The sequence below is a fragment of the Ranitomeya imitator genome, chromosome 2 (genome assembly GCF_032444005.1).
Source record: "Ranitomeya imitator isolate aRanImi1 chromosome 2, aRanImi1.pri, whole genome shotgun sequence".
NCBI classification, from domain to species: domain Eukaryota; kingdom Metazoa; phylum Chordata; class Amphibia; order Anura; family Dendrobatidae; genus Ranitomeya; species Ranitomeya imitator.
In genome coordinates, this window is record NC_091283.1 from 642491002 (window position 1) to 642509217 (window position 18216).

The window sequence follows — 18216 nt, forward strand, 5'->3', positions numbered from 1 at the left end:
TGTTCTTCATTACTTTCTTCATATACTGGAGGAATTCCTCCATTTTCAGTGTTGTGTCCCCGTTGGTGAGCTGACAATATCGCATGGCCACTGATTGGCTGCAGCCTTTACTACGTCAAAAAACACTGTTCTTCCACTCATAGATGTGAAGGCTGTGTGAAGAGCAGAACAAAAATGATTACCTCAATGAACAAAAATAAAAAAAAAAGAATTTGTGATAAATATTGACCTGTCCATTCAAGGACATTTTAGCTATAGTATGAAATCCTGTTTTTCTTGTCTGTGGAATTGCCTTTGTACTGTTTGTTGTGAAACTGCCGCCCACGAAACTGTTTTCTTTTCTTTTCTTTCTTTCCTGTTTTGTCTCTTTGTTTAAACATGCAAAACTTGTATAACCACTAAACCTACTGAAACAGCTATATAAAGAAGGGATAGCACTTTGAAGGCAGGCGTGCTTCAGAGACTTCCCAGTGATACACTATACAAGACGTGTCTTGTGTATTATTTCTGGTGATTCACCACTTCCAAAGGCTGCTCCGACTGAGTGTGATCCCGACAGCTGTATCTGTTCAATGGTCGCTGCTGTCATGTGAGATTTCTTTTTATGTCAGGTGAGCAGCAGGAGATATAATTTGTTTTAAAAAAAATTTCAGAACTTTAACCCCTTTATCCCATATGACATACAATCCCGTCGTGGTGACCTGGAACTTAATTCCTAGTGACTGGATAGGACGTCATAGGCGATTGGCTGCGCTCACGGGGGGAGCGCGGCCGATCGCCGCCAGGTGTCAGCTGATTATTACAGCTGACATCCGGCACCATGTGCCAACTCCAGTAGTTAAATAGAACACTGCACCTTTGTGTGTTTGGTATAGAGCTATGAGGTGGCAAAAAAAACACCAAAATTACTTGTATTTTCTCCATAATCTCTTCAGTCTGATTAGTCTGTGTCGCAGACTGAAGAGAAAATGGCGGTAATACAAAGCAGAACTATACTCAACAGGTCATGTTTCAAAAAAATAATTATTTATTACACCTGACCTGGTGAGTAGAGAACTGCCGTGTATAAACTCCATTTCTCTAGTCACCTTCCACGACCGCATAGGAGGATGTCTCCATTCCCTAATGGGGGACAGGAAGCACAAGAGGTTAAAAGGCCCCTTCTCCCTCCAAATCGCCAGTGCCTTTCCTTACCCTCATGGGACATGGAGAGGTTTTCGTATGCTGCGTGGCCGGCGACTGCAGTGTGTATACCAGGTTTTTTTCCTGCCGGCAGTGGTGGTCGTGGGCTCTGCCTTCCTCCTTTTGCTGCTCCCATCTCCCAGGGATTCGGGACCTTCCTGGCCCACCTGCACCTCTGTGTGGGGTAAAGCGGACCAGGGATCCCCAGGGGTGGCCTTCATGAGCTCACCGCTATTTTTTTCCTCCTGCTGCGGTGTTCGGTGTCCCGGAAGTGACGTCATCGCTGCACGCGCGTCACTTCCGGTCCTGCGTTCCACTTGCTGGAACGCATCTACTTCCTGGTTTTCGGCCTCCTAACGGCCTGGGGACTGCTGATGCCACAGAAAGCACGCGATCCACGTGGACGCCTGCTCTAGGACCCAGGAAGGAGAAGGGGAACGTGTGATCATCTGAGCTGGGGGCCGGGTTTATCTATATATATAATTGCCTAAGGGTTTTTCCGTCTGTCTGTCTTTCTGTCTGTCTGTCCTGGAAATCCCGCCTCTCTGATTGGTCGAGGCCGCCAGGCCTCGACCAATCAGCAACGGGCACAGCGACGATGATGTCATAAAGGACGTAGAAATCCCACATTTCTGATTCAGCGACGGGCACAGTATCGACGTAGATGTCATAATGGTTGCCATGGTGACGATGATGTCATAAAGGTTGCCTCGACCAATCAGCGACGGGCACAGTCTGCCGCGAATTCTGGAATCATCATTGTCCATATACTACGGGGACATGCATATTCTAGAATACCCGATGCGTTAGAATCGGGCCACAATCTAGTTGTTATATAAACCGGTCGGAAGACGCCTCCAGGTAAGACTAATCCCTGAAAATTGATGGTGCTTCCTGTCCTGCGTCTGCAGAGCCCAGCGTTGTCCCGGCTCCAGTAAGTCTGTTGCGGGGTGGGTCTGAGGCCAGGGATAGTGGGAGCCTCCTCTTTTGATTACCTACTCCATTCTCCCTCTCTTGCAGGGAGACAAGTCTGCCCAGAAAATCCCGGCCACTACAACTGCAAGATGTGTGATCTGCAATCTAAAGCTTCCCTCTCTATGGGAGAAGAAGCTGTGTCAAGGGTGCATGGATAAAGTTGTTAGAGCTGAACAGCCTTCCCTCCTTGATAAAATCCGTGCCCTAGTTAAGCATGAAGTCCAATCCTCTCTAGCCGCCTTCAATCCTCCCACCTCCGCTGCCAGGTCCTTCTAAAAAGAGGAAAATACAAATTGAGGACTCTGACCACTCATTTTCATCCTCCTCGGAGAGATGGGGTGAATCTTCAACGTTGCGGAAGCGAGGAAATATTTTTTTCTCCTCTGATTACACAGAAGAGCTTGTAATGGCGGTACGCAACACAATGGGGTTACAGGAGGAATCCTTTCCTCAATCTGTACAAGACGAAATGTTTGGAGGATTGAAATCGGAGAGACAGAGAGACTTCCCGGTGCATTAAAACATCCTAGACTTAATATCTCAGGAGTGGGAGTTACCGGAGAAACGCCTAACCACCCCCTCTAAAATGAAACACAGATTTCCTTTAGAGGCAGGTTCTCCTTCATGGGACGTACCCAAAGTAGACATACAGGTGGCTAGAGTAGCAAAGAAAACTTCGCTTCCCTTTGAGGACTCCTCACAACTGAGGGATCCGTTAGATAGAAAAATGGAAAGTTTATTGAAGAAGTCATGGGAAACAACCAGCTTGGGGTTAAAATCCAATATTGCCACCACCTGTGTTGCCAGAGCCCTTTCTTGCTGGATGGATGAGCTGGAGAAACATATTTCTCAGGGTACCTCAAGAGGAGATCTATTGAACTCTCTTCCCATGCTCCAAAAGGCTTCTGCCTTTCTAGCAGATGCCTCCATGGAATTGCGGCTAGATCTCTAGTCCAATCTAATTCTGCCCGTAGGGCCCTCTGGCTCAAGGGAGCCACCGCTACCTCAAAAATTAAGCTGTGCTCAATTCCTTTTAAGGCGATTATCTTTTTGGTCCCGCTCTAGGTGAAATTCTGGAAAGGGCCACAGATAGAAAAAAGACCCTTCCTGAACAAAAACCAGTCAGAAAGTGTTTTTTTTCGTGCCTCCCAGTCTAATACCCCTCAAACAAGAGGTAAAGGAAAAACTGGGAGATGAAGGTCTGCCAAGGGCCAAGGAAAAAATATCCTTATTCCCCAGCAGCAGGACAAATGACTGTCCCGGTGGGGGGGGGAGGCTTGCGAACTTCATCAACCATTGGTGGGCCATTACCAATTGTCAGTGGGTTCTCAATGTTATTCAAGAGGGCCTCCTTATAGAATTCATATCTTCCCCCCCCCCCTTTGGAGTCTGAGGATTACCCCTCCCAACATCCAAGGGAGCACACACTATGATGACAGGTCTTGAGGATCTCTTAAATTCAAATGCAATCTCCCCGGTACTCCCCGAAGAATGGGGTGCAGGCCATTACTCTCGTCTCTTTCTGGTAAAAAAAAAAACATCAGGGGAGGCACGAGTCATAATAAAAAGAGATCTAAATTGCCATATTCTATACCGCAGGTTCAAAATGGAGTCAGTGAAATCTGATATTCCCCTGATAGGTCAAAACTTTTTTTATGGCAACCATCGACTTCAAGGACGCGTACTTCCATGTACCGATTCACCCCCGGCACAAGAAGTAGCTCAGATTTGCAATTCAGTACAACCAGCAAGTGAGACACTTCCAATTCAATGTGCTCCCTTTCGGCATCTCGTCAGCACCGAGAGTATTCTCCAGAATAATGGCAGAAGCGGTATCGTACATTCGGAGACAGGGAGTCTGTATTGTTCCTTACCTGGACAATCTGCTACTTACAGTCCCCTCGGCTCAAATCCTCAGCAGTCATGTTTCAAAGACTCTCGACATTCTCAGAATCCTGGGGTGGCTCCCAATCTGAGGAAGTCCCATCTCCAACCTTCCAATATAAAAATCTTTTCTCCCGGAAGATTATCACCGGACATTAATAGAGAAGGTTATAGATTTCAGAGAAATCCTCAACCCTCTGAAAAAGCTAATCGGTCCTAGGTTCTATGGCGGCCTGTATTCAGTCAGTGTCCTGGGCTCAGGCCCATTCCAGAATACTTCAAGCCCACATACTCGCAAACTGGGATGGAAATCCACGCTCTTTGAACAAAGGAGTGCACACTCCAGGGCGTGTGAAGGCATGCCTAGCATGGTGGTTGATCTCCAGGAATATCCGCAGAGGTGTAAGATGGTCACAATCTCCCTTGTAACAATTACAACTGATGCCAGCAAACGAGGCTGGGGTGCCGTGGTATTGCATACTCCCAGCGACTCTAGTCACGCAACGAGCGCCAGATCCTCCAACTTCAGGAAGTTGAAAGCAGTGGAGGAGGCTCTCCTAGCTGCAAGTGGCCTTATATCAGGGAGTCACGTCAAGATTTATTCAGACAACACAGCTGCTGTTGCTCACCTAAGGCATCTGGGGAGCTCAAAATTCAACAGCTTGAGAACCATCTCAAACCGAATATTCTGTTGGGCCGAAACACACCTCTCCCTCACAGCCGTCCACCTAAAGGGGTCTTCCAACCTACAGGCGGACTTCCTGAGTCGTCCGGACATTCAACCAGGAGAGTGGAGCCTGAACAAGAGAGTTTTCAGGATGCTGGTAAAAGATGGGGTCTACCGGAGGAAGATTTATTTGCCTCAAAGTGTGGACGAAAAGAAGCTGGTTCAATCTTATCATCGAGTTATAGGTGGACGGACCAGTCCTCCTGCCGGTAGAAGCTGATCTTCAGGGGCCCTTCCAACATCAGAACCCACAAAAGTTGAACCTAACGGCCTGGTTACTGAGGCTCAGGTCCTAAGTGCTAGAGGGCTGTCAGATGCTGTAATTGCTACCTTGCAAAGATCTAGAAAGCCTATTACTAATGCAATTTATAGTAAGGTGTGGAAAAGATTCTTGTCTTTCTGTCTTCCTAATGGTCCAGATACACTTCATCCAAATATATCGCAAATTTTGGATTTCCTTCAGCATGGGTTAGTTAGGCCTTAGGCCCAGCACGCTGAATTTTCTGGTTTCCGCTCTCCGTGCTGTTTTTGACCAGGACCTGGCCAATCATCGTTGGATCACAAGATTCATGGTATCTGCTCTCAGATCACAACCCAGAAAACAACCCGTTGTACCTTCATGGGACTTAAATCTAGTTCTCAGGGGGTCACACAAGCACCCTTTGAGCCCTTAACTTCCTGTTCGCCACAATTTTTGTCATACAAAGCTGCCTTTCTAGTAGCAATAACCACAGCAAGATGTGTGGGGGAGCTGCAAGCCTTATCAATTAGAGAACCATATTTGTTGATTACAGATGACTCTATAATCCTCCGTCTTGATCCGTCCTTTCTGCCGAAGGTGGTGTCTGATTTTCATCAATCTCAGAACATTGTTCTTCCTTCCTTCTGCCAGAATCCAGCATACCCAAGAGGAAGAGTTCCATACTCTCGATGTTAAACAGACTCTTCTTCATCTTGAACAAACTAGCTCTTTCAGAATTGATCTAAACTTGTTTGTCCATCTGTCAGGTCAGAAGAAGGGGAGGAAGGTGGCAAAAAGTACCATCTCTAACTGGATGAAGAGAGCCATACATGAAACCTATCTGGCCCAGAACTTGACACCTCCAGTCGAGGTCGAGGCCCACTCTACAAGATCTACTTCAACTTCATGGACAGAAAGAGTGGGCGCTTCCATCGAGCAGATATGCAGGTCTTCACCTCATACCTTCACTAAACACTATAGATTGGACTTATTGTCCAATAGAGATCTAGTCTTTGGCCGGAAAGTTCTCCAGGCTATTATCCCCCCCCCCCCCCCCCAGTGCAGAGTTGGTTGGTACTCCTATGCTGTCATGGAAGGTGACTAGATAAAATAGAATTAGACTTACCGGTAATTCGGTTTCTAAGAACCTTCCACGACAGCACTAATTCCCTCCCTTTCCTTGGATTAATCCTGGGGCCTTTAAGGTAGCTAGTGCTATGGTATCCATTGCAAGTCACTGGCGATTTGGAGGGAGGAGGGGCCTTTTAACCTCTTGTGCTTCCTGTCCCCCATTAGGGAATGGGGATATCCTCCTATGTTGTCGTGGAAGGTTCCTAAAAACAGAATTACCGATAAGTCTAATTCTATTTTTTTTTCTTCAGTGTACGTATTCTATTTCACACAAACGGAAGAGACAATGGAGGTCATGCAAGGCATTTCTATACTCACCTGGACATGTGTCAGAAATAGTGAATTCATGAGGCTGTTATTTGTGCATCATGAATTCATTATTTCTGACACCTGACTTGATGAATATAGATCTGTTTTGTATTAAACCTCCACCGTCTCTTCAGTCTGCGTCCACCAGATACTGCAGAACAGAATCAGAACGTAATAACGTCTGCTACCTTACCACTAGCAACCTAAGTGGTTTTTAGAGGAAATACATAGGAGGCTGTCAAAATATCACACCACATAGTTTATTAACAAAAAAATATTAGTAACATTTAAAACATAACTGGTACAGACCCAAACCCAACAGGACATTTTACACAATATTGTCGTGCCATGCCACACGTCTAATATCAGAATCAAAATAGGCAGCAAATTGGTCCAGCATGTGGCCAACTTCAACAGTTGACCGCAGCGGGTGATGCTGGTAATCTGGCAATGGGTTTGCAACTGGTTCATCCAGTTCAATGTTGGGTCGCTCCTTAGCCATTATGTAATTGTGGAGAACCACACAGGCTTTGACAACCTGATTGACTGTCTCCATTTTTAGATTAATGGCTGTGCCAAGAATGCGCCATTTTGAGACTAGAATCCCAAAAGTACACTCTACTGTTCTTCAGGCCCTGGTCAGTCTGTAGTTATAAATCCTTTTAGTGTGGTTCAAGTCCCGACTGGAATATGGCTTCAGTAGGTTTTCTGAAAGGCCTTCTCCCCAACCATAACAAAAGGCATCGGTGGGCCTTGAGTGTTGGGGAGAGGTTGTGGCAGTGGAAAATTAAAATTTTTGCCATACACACGTTGGCCCATATCAGAGTTCTTGAAAGTCTGTGAGTCATTGCCATGGCCAAAAGCTCCAATGTCCACGGCGATGAAGCGACAGTCCGCATCTGCTATTGCCATGAGCACAACAGAAAAATATTTTTTGCAATTAAAGTACTTTGATCCCGTTCTTCCGGGTTTGATAATACGTATGTGCTTGTAGAAGAAGGGAAATGCCCCAAAATGTATATCTCTATAGAGATGTGTTTAGTGCATGTTTTATGTATATACACATTTATATATACATGTATGCCACATGGAACAAAGCCCCCCTTCCAGCCTGCTGTAAAACAAAGGTGCCATGAGCAAGAAAAACAAGTTTAACCCCTTAGCGACCGCCGATACGCCTTTTAACGGCGGCCGCTAAGGGTACTTAAACCACAGCGCCGTTAATTAACGGCGTTGTGGAAAAAGTTAATAGCGCCCCCCAGAGTCGGATTTTCTCCGGGGTCTCGGCTGCTGGGGGTAGCCGAGACCCCAGAGAACATGATTCGGGGGGGTTTTAACCGACCCCGCATTTGCGATCGCCGGTAATTAACAGTTTACCAGCGATCGCAAAAAAAAAAAAAAAAGCGATTTCTTTTTAATTTCTCTGTCCTCCGATGTGATCGCACATCAGAGGACAGAGAAAAGGGGTCCCAGATAGCCCCCCGATACTCGCCTATCTCCCCCGGTGCTCCTCGTGGCTCCCGGTGGGCACCGCCATCTTCAAAATGGCGGGCGCATGCGCAGTGCGCCCGCCGGCCGGCACCGGGAGCATCTTTGGGGTCTCTGCTGCCGGGGGTAGCCGAGACCCCAAAGAACATGATCGGGGTCGGTTTTACCGACCCCTGTTTTGCGATCGCCGGTAATTAACTGTTTACCGGCGACCGCAAAAAAAAAAAAATCAAAGTAATTCTCTGTCCTCTGATATGATCGCACATCAGAGGACAGAGAAATAGGGGGATTCGGGGACCCTATCATACTCACCGGTGTCCCTGGATCCTCCTGCTGCTCCTCCTGGCCGCCGGGGAAAAGAAAATGGCGGGCGCATGCGCAGTGCGCCCGCCATCTATCGCCATCTGCCGGCCGACAGGAGAAGAGCAGTTGGGGCTAAAATTAGGGCTAGGGTTAGGGCTAGGGTTAGGGCTAAATTTAGGGTTAGGGTTGGGGCTAAATTCAGGGTTAGGGTTCTTTCACACTTACGTCGGTACGGGGCCATCGCAATGCGTCGGCCCGACATACCGACGCACGTTGTGAAAATTGTGCACAACGTGGGCAGCGGATGTAGTTTTTCAACGCATCTGCTGCCCAATCTATGTCCTGGGGAGGATGGGGCGGAGTTACGGCCACGCATGCGCGGTCAGAAATGGCAGATGCGACGTACAAAAAAAGTTACATTGAACTTTTTTTGTGTGGACGGTCCGCCAAAACACTGATCCAGTGCACGACGGACGCTACGTGTGGCCATCTGTCACGATCCATCGGCAATACAAGTCTATGGGCAAAAAACGCATCCTGCGGGCACATTTGCAGGATCCGTTTCTTGTCCAAAACGACGGATTGCGACGGATGCCAAACAACGCAAGTGTGAAAGTAGCCTTAGGGTTAGGGTTGGGGCTAAAGTTAGGGTTAGATTTGGGGTTAAGGTTTGGATTAGAGTTGGTATTAGGGTTAGGGTTGGCATTAGGGTTACGCTTGGGATTAGGGTTAAGTTTGGGATTAGGGTTAAGGTTAGGGTTGTGATTAGGGGTGTATTGGGATTAGGGTTAGGTTTGAGGTTAGGGTTGAGATTAGGATTAGGGGTGTGTTAGATTTAGGGTTTTGATTAGGGTTATGGTTAGGGTTGACATTAGGGTTGTTTTGGGGTAAGGTGTTGTGAATTCTGTTGTCAAGCTCCCTCCTGTGGTCATGAATGGTACTTCGGCTGGTTCTGTCCATGGGCTTCCTCTGGTGGTTGTGAGTGGGGCTGCGGCTTCTGAGTTTCCTTCCTCAGGTGACGAGGTTAATTCGTTAGCTGGCTGCTCTATTTAACTCCACTTAGATCATTGCTCCATGCCACCTGTCAATGTTCCAGTATTGGTCTAGTTCGCTCCTGGATCGTTCTTGTGACCTGTCTTCCCAGCAGAAGCTAAGTTCCTGCTTGTTTTTCTTTTGTTTGCTATTTTTCTGTCCAGCTTGCTATTTTGATTTTTGTCTTGCTTGCTGGAAGCTCTGGGACGCAGAGGGAGCGCCTCTGCACCGTGAGTCGGTGCGGAGGGTCTTTTTGCGCCCTCTGCATGGTCTTTTTGTAGTTTTTGTGCTGACCGCAAAGTTACCTTTCCTATCCTCTGTCTGTTCAGTAAGTCGGGCCTCACTTTGCTAAATCTATTTAATCTCTGTGTTTGTAATTTTCATCTTAACTCAGTCATTATATGTGGGGGGCTGCCTTTTCCTTTGGGGAATTTCTCTGAGGCAAGGTAGGCTTTATTTTTCTATCTTTAGGGCTAGCTAGTTCCTTAGGTTGTGACGAGTTGCATAGGGAGCGTTAGGAGCAATCCACGGCTATTTCTAGTGTGTGTGATTGGATTAGGGATTGCGGTCAGCAGAGTTCCCACGTCTCAGAGCTTGTTCTGTATTATTAGTAACTATCAGGTCATTCCGTGTGCTCTTAACCACCAGGTCCATTATTGTCCTAACCACCAGGTAATAACAGTACAGGTGGCCCAAAGTATTAATGCATCTCAATAGAGGGATAAGAGAAGTTCTGAGACCATTTTTTTTTCTTTGCAGTGTGTTTTGTCTCTCTTTTCCCTTTTTCCTCTTGGTGGTTCAGGATAAAGGTGTAGATATGGACATTCAAGGTCTGTCCTCTTGTATGGATAATCTCACTGCAAGGGTACAAAACATTCAAGATTTTGTGGTTCAGAATCCGATGTTAGAGCCTAGGATTCCAATTCCTGATTTGTATTTTGGGGATAGATCTAAGTTTCTGAATTTCAAAAATAATTGTAAATTGTTTCTTGCTTTGAAACCTCGCTCCTCAGGTGACCCTGTTCAACAAGTGAAAATCATTATTTCTTTGTTACGTGGCGACCCTCAAGAGTGGGCATTTTCCCTTGCGCCAGGAGATCAGGCATTGCGTGATGTTGATGCGTTTTTTCTGGCGCTTGGATTGCTTTATGATGAACCAAATTCAGTGGATCAGGCAGAGAAAATCTTGCTGGCTCTGTGTCAGGGTCAGGATGAGGTAGAGATATATTGTCAGAAGTTTAGGAAGTGGTCTGTACTCACTCAGTGGAATGAATGTGCCCTGGCAGCAATTTTCAGAAAGGGTCTCTCTGAAGCCCTTAAGGATGTAATGGTGGGATTTCCCATGCCTGCTGGTCTGAATGAGTCTATGTCTTTGGCCATTCAGATCGATCGCTTGCGTGAGCGTAAAGCTGTGCACCATTTGGCGGTATTATCTGAGCATAGACCTGAGCCTATGCAATGTGATAGGACTTTGACCAGAGCTGAACGGCAAGAACACAGACGTCGGAATGGGCTGTGTTTTTACTGTGGTGATTCCACTCATGCTATCTCCGATTGTCCTAAGCGCACTAAGCGTTTCGCTAGGTCTGCCACCATTGGTACGGTACAGTCGAAATTTCTTTTATCCGTTACTCTGATTTGCTCTTTGTCATCCTATTCTGTTATGGCATTTGTGGATTCAGGCGCTGCCCTGAATTTGATGGACTTGGAGTATGCTAGGCGCTGTGGTTTTTTCTTGGAGCCCTTGCAGTATCCTATTCCATTGAGAGGAATTGATGCTACGCCTTTGGCCAAGAATAAGCCTCAGTACTGGACCCAATTGACCATGTGCATGGCTCCTGCACATCAGGAGGATATTCGCTTTTTGGTGTTGCATAATCTGCATGATGTGGTCGTTTTGGGGTTGCCATGGCTACAGGTCCATAATCCAGTATTGGATTGGAAATCTATGTCTGTGTCCAGCTGGGGTTGTCAGGGGGTACATGGTGATGTTCCATTTTTGTCTATTTCGTCATCTACCCCTTCTGAAGTCCCGGAGTTTTTGTCGGATTACCGGCATGTATTTGATGAGCCCAAATCCAGTGCCCTACCTCCTCATAGGGATTGCGATTGTGCTATCAATTTGATTCCTGGTAGTAAGTTTCCTAAGGGCCGACTGTTCAATTTATCTGTGCCAGAACACGCCGCTATGCGGAGTTATATAAAGGAATCCTTGGAGAATGGTCATATTCGCCCGTCGTCACCATTGGGAGCAGGGTTCTTTTTTGTGGCCAAGAAGGATGGTTCTTTGAGACCTTGTATTGATTACCGCCTTCTTAATAAGATCACAGTCAAATTTCAGTACCCTTTGCCGCTGCTGTCTGATTTATTTGCTTGGATTAAGGGGGCTAGTTGGTTCACCAAGAAAGATCTTCGTGGTGCGTATAATCTTGTGCGTATTAAACAGGGCGATGAATGGAAAACAGCATTTAATACGCCCGAGGGCCATTTTGAGTACCTGGTTATGCCATTCGGGCTTTCTAATGCTCCATCAGTGTTTCAGTCCTTTATGCATGACATCTTCCGAGAGTACCTGGATAAATTCCTGATTGTATATTTGGATGATATTTTGGTCTTCTCAGATGATTGGGACTCTCACGTGAAGCAGGTCAGAATGGTGTTCCAGGTCCTTCGTGCAAATTCTTTGTTTGTGAAGGGGTCAAAGTGTCTCTTTGGAGTTCAGAAGGTTTCATTTTTGGGTTTCATTTTTTCCCCTTCTACTATCGAGATGGACCCTGTTAAAGTCCAGGCCATTTATGATTGGACTCAGCCGACATCTGTGAAGAGTCTGCAAAAGTTCCTGGGCTTTGCTAATTTTTATCGTCGCTTCATCAGTAATTTTTCTAGTGTTGCTAAACCGTTGACTGATTTGACCAAGAAGGGTGCTGATGTGGTCAATTGGTCTTCTGCTGTGGAAGCTTTTCAGGAGTTGAAGCGTCGTTTTTCTTCTGCCCCTGTGTTGTGCCAGCCAGATGTTTCGCTCCCGTTTCAGGTCGAGGTTGATGCTTCTGAGATTGGAGCAGGGGCTGTTTTGTCGCAAAGAAGTTCTGATGGCTCGGTGATGAAACCATGTGCCTTCTTTTCTAGAAAGTTTTCGCCTGCTGAGCGCAATTATGATGTTGGCAATCGAGAGTTGTTGGCCATGAAGTGGGCATTCGAGGAGTGGCGTCATTGGCTTGAAGGAGCCAAGCATCGCGTGGTGGTCTTGACGGATCACAAGAATTTGACTTATCTCGAGTCTGCCAAACGGTTGAATCCTAGACAGGCTCGTTGGTTGCTATTTTTCTCCCGTTTTGATTTTGTGGTTTCGTACCTTCCGGGCTCTAAGAATGTGAAGGCTGATGCCCTGTCAAGGAGTTTTGTGCCCGACTCTCCGGGTGTTCCTGAGCCGGCGGGTATTCTCAAAGAGGGGGTAATTTTGTCTGCCATCTCCCCTGATTTGCGGCGGGTGCTGCAAAAATTTCAGGCTGATAGACCTGACCGTTGCCCAGCGGAGAAACTGTTTGTCCCTGATAAATGGACTAGTAGAGTTATCTCTGAGGTTCATTGTTCGGTGTTGGCTGGTCATCCTGGAATCTTTGGTACCAGAGATTTGGTGGATAGATCCTTTTGGTGGCCGTCTTTGTCGCGGGATGTGCGTTCTTTTGTGCAGTCCTGTGGGACTTGTGCTCGGGCTAAGCCCTGCTGTTCTCGTGCCAGTGGGTTTCTTTTGCCCTTGCCGGTCCCGAAGAGGCCCTGGATGCATATTTCTATGGATTTTATTTCGGATCTCCCTGTCTCTCAAAAGATGTCGGTCATTTGGGTGGTTTGTGATCGCTTCTCTAAGATGGTCCATTTGGTACCCTTGTCTAAATTGCCTTCCTCCTCTGATTTGGTGCCATTGTTTTTCCAGCATGTGGTTCGTTTACATGGCATTCCGGAGAACATCGTTTCGGACAGAGGTTCCCAGTTTGTTTCGAGGTTTTTGGCGATCCTTTTGTGCTAGGATGGGCATTGATTTGTCTTTTTCTTCGGCTTTCCATCCTCAGACAAATGGCCAAACCGAACGAACTAATCAGACTTTGGAAACAAATCTGAGATGCTTTGTTTCTGCTGATCAGGATGATTGGGTGTCCTTTTTGCCGTTGGCTGAGTTCGCCCTTAATAATCGGGCCAGCTCGGCTACTTTGGTTTCGCCGTTTTTCTGCAATTCTGGTTTCCAACCTCGTTTCTCTTCAGGGCAGGTTGAGTCTTCTGACTGTCCTGGTGTAGATACTGTGGTGGATAGGTTGCAGCAGATTTGGACTCATGTGGTGGACAATTTGACATTGTCCCAGGAGAAGGCTCAACGTTTCGCTAACCGCCGGCGCTGTGTGGGTCCCCGACTTCGTGTTGGGGATTTGGTTTGGTTGTCGTCTCGTTATGTTCCTATGAAGGTTTCCTCTCCTAAGTTTAAGCCTCGTTTCATTGGTTCATATAAGATTTCTGAGGTTCTCAATCCTGTGTCGTTTCGATTGACCCTCCCAGCTTCTTTTGCCATCCATAATGTATTCCATAGGTCGTTGTTGCGGAGATACGAGGCGCCTGTGGTTCCATCCGTTGATCCTCCTGCCCCAGTGTTGGTTGAGGGGGAGTTGGAGTATGTGGTGAAGATTTTGGATTCTCGTATTTCGAGACGGAAACTCCAGTACCTGGTCAAGTGGAAGGGTTATGGTCAGGAAGATAATTCCTGGGTCTTTGCCTCTGATGTTCATGCTGCCGATCTGGTTCGTGCCTTTCATTTGGCTCGTCCTGGTCGGCCTGGGGGCTCTGGTGAGGGTTCGGTGACCCCTCCACAAGGGGGGGGTACTGTGGTGAATTCTGTTGTCAAGCTCCCTCCTGTGGTCATGAATGGTACTTCGGCTGGTTCTGTCCATGGGCTTCCTCTGGTGGTTGTGAGTGGGGCTGCGGCTTCTGAGTTTCCTTCCACAGGTGACGAGGTTAATTCGTTAGCTGGCTGCTCTATTTAACTCCACTTAGATCATTGCTCCATGCCACCTGTCAATGTTCCAGTATTGGTCTAGTTCGCTCCTGGATCGTTCTTGTGACCTGTCTTCCCAGCAGAAGCTAAGTTCCTGCTTGTTTTTCTTTTGTTTGCTATTTTTCTGTCCAGCTTGCTATTTTGATTTTTGTCTTGCTTGCTGGAAGCTCTGGGACGCAGAGGGAGCGCCTCTGCACCGTGAGTCGGTGCGGAGGGTCTTTTTGCGCCCTCTGCGTGGTCTTTTTGTAGTTTTTGTGCTGACCGCAAAGTTACCTTTCCTATCCTCTGTCTGTTCAGTAAGTCGGGCCTCACTTTGCTAAATCTATTTCATCTCTGTGTTTGTAATTTTCATCTTAACTCAGTCATTATATGTGGGGGGCTGCTTTTTCCTTTGGGGAATTTCTCTGAGGCAAGGTAGGCTTTATTTTTCTATCTTTAGGGCTAGCTAGTTCCTTAGGCTGTGACGAGTTGCATAGGGAGCGTTAGGAGCAATCCACGGCTATTTCTAGTGTGTGTGATAGGATTAGGGATTGCGGTGAGCAGAGTTCCCACGTCTCAGAGCTTGTTCTGTATTATTAGTAACTATCAGGTCATTCCGTGTGCTCTTAACCACCAGGTCCATTATTGTCCTAACCACCAGGTCATAACAGTAAGGGTTGTGATTATCGTTGGGGTTAGTGATTAGGATTATGGATCCGGTTGGTATTAGGGTTAGGGGTGTGTTGGGGTTAGGGTTGGAGCTAGAATTGGGGGGTTTCCACTGTTTAGGTACATCAGGGGTCTCCAAACACGACAGCCAATTTTGCGCTCAAAAAGTCAAATGGTGCTCCCTCCCTTCTGAGCTCTGCCGTGCGCCCAAACAGTGGGTTACCCCCACATATGGGGCATCAGCGTACTCGGGATAAATTGGATGACAACTTCTGGGGTCCAATTTCTCCTGTTACCCTTGTGAAAATAAAAACTTGGGGGCTACAAAATCTTTTTTGTGGAAAAAAAAATATTTTTTATTTTTATGACTCTGCATTATAAACTTCTGTGAAGCACTTGGGCATTCAAAGTTCTCACCACACATCTAGATAAGTTCCTTGGGGGGTCTAGTTTCCAAAACGGGGTCATTTGTGGGGGGTTACTACTGTTTAGGTACATCAGGGGCTCTGCAAACGCAATATAACGCCCACAGGCCATTCTATGTAAGTCTGCATTCCAAAACGGCGCTCCTTCACTTCCGAGCTCTGCCATGCGCCCAAACAGTGGTTTACCCCCACATATTGGGTATCGACGTACTCAGGAGAAATCGCACAACAACTTTTTTGGTCTAATTTCACTTGTTACCCTTGTGAAAATAAAAATTTGGGGGCGAAAATATCATTTTTGTGTAAACAAAAGCGATTTTTTTATTTTCACGGCTCTACGTTATAAACTTCCGTGAAGCACTTGGGGGTTCAAAGTGCTCACCACACATCTAGATAAGTTCCTTAAGGGGTCTAGTTTCCAAAATGGTGTCACTTGTGGGGGGTTTCCACTGTTTAGGTACATCAGGGGCTCTCTAAACGTGACATGGCGTCCGATCTCAATTCCAGCCAATTCTGCATTGAAAAAGTCAAACGGCGCTCCTTCACTTCCAAGTTCTGCGATGCGCCCAAAAAGTGGTTTACCCCCACATATGGGATATTGGCGTATTCAGGAGAAATTGCATAACAAAATTTATGGTTACATTTCTGTTTTTACACATTTGAAAATAAAAAAAAATGGTTCTGAATTAAGATGTTTGCAAAAAAAAGTTAAATGTTCATTTTTTCGTTCCACATTGTTTCAGTTCCTGTGAAGCACGTAAAGGGTTAATAACCTTCTTGAATGTGGTTTTGAGAACCTTGAGGGGTGTAGTTTTTAGAATGGTGTCACACTTCGTTATTTTCTATCATATAGACCCCTCAAAATGATTTCAAATGTGATGTGGTCCCTAAAAAAAAAAATGGTGTTGTAAAAATGAGAAATTGCTGGTCAACTTTTAACCCTTAACTCCCTAACAACAAAAAAATGTTTCCAAAATTGTGCTTATGTAAAGTAGACATGTGGGAAATGTTATTTGTTAACTATTTTTCGTGACATATCTCTCTGATTTAAGGGCATAAAGTTTGAAAATTGCACAATTTAAAAAATTTTCGCCATATTTCCGTTTTTTTCATAAATAATCGCAAGTAATATCGAAGAAATGTTACCACTAACATGAAGTACAATATGTCACGAAAAAACAATCTCAGAATCAGCGGGATTCGTTGAAGCGTTCCAGAGTTATAACCTCATAGGCTATATTCACACTTAGCGATTTTTACCGCGGAACCGCCGAGATTTTGATGCTGCGGGTCCGCAGCAGTTTCCATAGCGTTTACAGTAACATGTAAACCCTATGGAAACCGCAAACCGCTGTGCACATGCTGCGGGAAAAACCGCGCGGGAACGCAGCGGTTTACAACCCGCAGCATGTCACTTCTTTGTGCAGAATCGCTGCGATTCTGCACCCATAGGAATACATTGAACCGCTTACTTCCCGCATGGGGCTGTGCCCACGTTGCGGGAAGTAAGCGGATAATGTGCGGGTGGTACCCGGGGTGGAGGAGAGGAGACTCTCCTCCAGGCCCTGGGAACCATATTTGGGGTTAAAAAATAAAAAATCTGGTTATACTCACCCTCTGATGTCCGGAGCTCCTGGGCGCTGCACGCGGCTGTCCGGTCAGAGTTGCTGTGCGACCAGGACCTGCGGTGACGTCGCGGTCACATGACCGTGACGTCACGAAGGGTCCTTCTCGCACAGCATCTCTGGAACCGGACCGCCGGGTGCAGCGCCGAGGGATCGGGACGTCAGAGGGTGAGTATAACCAATTTTTATTATTTTTAACATTACTATTGATGCTGCATATTGCTGCATATGCAGCATCAATAGTATAGGCGGAAACCCGCAGCGGAAAACGCGGAACAAACCGCGATAAATCTGCAGGGAGAACCGCAGTTGTTTTGCCCTGCAGATTTATCAAATCCGCTGCGGGAAAACCCACAGAGGGACGCCGCAAGGTGTGAACATAGCCATAAAGTGACAGTGGTCAGAATTGTAAAAATTGGCTCGGTCATTAAGTACCAAATTGGCTCTGTCACTAAGGGGTTAATTTAGGACTGAGGGGATGTATCTTAGTGGACAATAGACCGTGACCTCATCCCCCACACCTGGGGCTGGACACACCTTTTTTAGTTGGTCACATATAATGGACAAGACCAGGTGGTTCTCTCTCTGTTGCCTTGCTGGATTCCTGGGACAAGGATGGACTTACACACATGGCTGAGTATACTAGGCCTCAGGGATAGCTGAGACATAGGTGGGAGGGCTGATATTGTATGTGTGATTTGGGTGATTTAGACAGGTAATTCAGGGTGGGTTACACGCCCACTGTAGTCCCATTGGTTGTGTCTGTTTATCTAGATTTTTCTGTTAAATTTTTCACCATGCGTACAGAAAACGCAAACGCATGGAAAAGCGTGAAAACGCAGCATATTTTAAATGCATGTGTTAACATATGCATCTAAAAAAAACGCTGCGTTGGTACGCGTTTCCATGCGGTTTTTCCTGCATTTGCTGTTGCGGATTAAACGCTGCGGATTCTAACGCAAATGTGAAACTAACCTAACCCCTTCAGTGAACACCGTAAAAAAAAAAAAAAAAAGGCAAAAAACGCTTTATATCATACCTCCAAACAAAAAGTGGAATAACACGCGATCAAAAAGACAGATATAAATAAACATGGTACCGCTGAAAACGTCATCTTGCCCCGCAAAAAAACAAGCCTCCATACAGCATTAACAGCGAAAAAATAAAAAAGTTATTCTCAGAATAAAGCGATGTAAAAATAATTATTT